Here is a 2,253-nt window from a genome sequence, read left to right as displayed (position 1 = left end):
TGATGAACAAATCTAAAATTAAAAAAATTGTGTTGGCATTTAAGGTAATACATTTGTCCAACATTCAATCCCATTTTGGTGAAAAAATACTAGCATTCCATCACGATGTGTGACATGCAAATCAAATTAAGCTGAGAAGAAAGCCCATAATCCAAACCATGCAGTCTTGACATATGCCTTTCAGTGTCACTTAGTTCTGCCTCTGACTCAAAAGCTCTCTGCAATCAGCATTCCCTTCACCATCACCCCGCATCGACCATCTGCATCCTGAGGTTTTCCCGTTGAGAATTGCATGAGTTTACACCATGTAACTCTGGGTCACTCGAGTGTACCTCAAGGTTGGTAAACACAAATCAAAGCTCTGGATCCTTGGGGCAGGGGCATGGAGAGTGGATGATGTGCGTGACTCGGGGAGATGAGGCCTTGATCTCAGGCTGCACGGCTGTATCAGTGCGTGAAGGGTGGATGCAACATCTCTACAGGGACAGGCAAGTGTGTGTTTAATGTATTTATGAATGTCTGAATGGACTGTGTATCTTCTTCGATGTAGCACGAGCCATGCTTGATAAAGATCACACAAAGTTGTTGCATATATGTTTTAACAAACCGGTCTCTAGATATCACACTGTCATAGTGATACTTTTTTTTTAGTTTTAGGGTTAGTCTGTGTACCGTACAAAGAGCAGGACATCCACCTGTTTTAAAGCGGACATTTTGACTTTTTTAAGCAGGAGAAGCTTGGACTAAATTATTATCTGTAATGATGGCTGCATCCATTTAGCTCCGAGTCAAATGAAGTGCTCCGTTTGTATGCATGCTAATGATGCGTTTCAGACAACAGACTGGTTGGAATTTGCACAACACTAAATGTGAGCAAATCCATGGCTGACTGTGACCGTGGCGGATGTTTTTTAAAGTTTAGACGTGATTGAACCCTCAGCAGTGCAGCGTCCACTTTTAATGTTAACCGGAATATTTTTTGTGAGGAGTAGATAACTGTCAGAGACCGTTAAAAGCTACATAATGAAATCTGCAACATATTTTGACATTCGTTTACATGCAGAACAGGTTTAACTAAATGAAAATATGTATTATCCCAATTAAATATTCAATATGGTAAATTCTAGTTGATGTTCTTCCATTGCTGTATGTGTTGGATTGGGTTAGATTACTTTTATTCTTGTACTTAAAACATCTCTTATTCTATTTTAGCATGTTTTATTTGCATTTAATACTTTTTATAAATGTATAAAAATGTCATTTCATAATGTATTTATGTTGCACTATATGTTAATGCTCTTAATCTTTGAATTGCCTTGTGTTGAAATGTGACTCGCTTTGCCTTGTAGAAAGAGTCAAAGGTTCTCTAAAGTTATAACAAACTAGTCTACGGGGGGAAAGAAATCTGTACATAACTTAACACAACACATTTGAACGTTGTGGTGGTACAAACAACCAAAAGTTGTTGGGCTGACAGACCGACTAATATAGACAGACATTGGCATCCCTAGAGTCTGCTACCAGCATGGATAAAAAAACATCATTCAGGCAACATTTCTCTTTCAGTGGTCCTGCAATGTTATGCTCTATTATGCTAGTTTTTATATGAGAGTGAATTCAGGCTGTATACAGACTTAGTGAAATAACAGAAGAAGAGAACAATTTTGAAAGAAGCTTTCACTGGCGCAGTTATGTAAACCATTTTTTTTTTACCTGCTTTGAATTCACTATAAGCGGAAGGTGTCAAAAATGACCTAGAAATAACTGCCATACTTGATTCATTGGTGTGCCTCTTTCCTCACCAACAGATTCCAGCTTGTGTGTACTTCTATGTGCACCAGTCAATGCTTACCTTAAATAGAGAGATCACTCCAAGGTAAACGGCCGTTAAACATTCTTAAAAATAATATGTCTTCAGTGCTTGTAATTAGGGCCGGGACTCGATTAAAAAAATTAATCTAATTAATTAGAGGCTTTGTAATTAATTTATCGAAATTAATCGCATTTTTAATCACATATAAATATTTGACCTGAGAACAGTGAGAAGCAATTTTTTTCACATGGATTTTAATATACCATTGAATAATGACTGAATACATAAGCTTAAGCAACAAAACATTGTTTATTTTTTTCAAGGTGGTACTTAACCAAGACCAACAGAAAAGTGCAATTTTTGCCATAAAGTGTAGCAATAGCATATTTAGGAATATAGTACATTTCAGAGATTCAGGTAGTCTATAGGTAGGTAGACCT

At 36.9% G+C, this 2,253-nt stretch overlaps 1 long non-coding RNA gene across 1 annotated transcript in view; it reads left to right on the top strand.

Moving 5' to 3' along the window:
* The first annotated feature begins 261 nt into the window (after positions 1-261).
* LOC104956704 (uncharacterized) overlaps positions 262-2,253 on the top strand; it is a 5,772-nt gene continuing 3,780 nt past the window's right edge. Inside the window, exon 1 of the long non-coding RNA XR_799582.1 lies at positions 262-488. This is a non-coding gene — a long non-coding RNA (uncharacterized lncRNA). The remainder of the gene's footprint in view (positions 489-2,253) is intronic.

Source organism: Notothenia coriiceps, unplaced genomic scaffold (genome assembly GCF_000735185.1).
Source record: "Notothenia coriiceps isolate Sejong01 unplaced genomic scaffold, NC01 NC01_scaffold00026228, whole genome shotgun sequence".
Classification (NCBI taxonomy): domain Eukaryota; kingdom Metazoa; phylum Chordata; class Actinopteri; order Perciformes; family Nototheniidae; genus Notothenia; species Notothenia coriiceps.
Note: the sequence above shows the minus strand (reverse complement) of the source record. Positions and strands in the feature narration are given on the sequence as shown.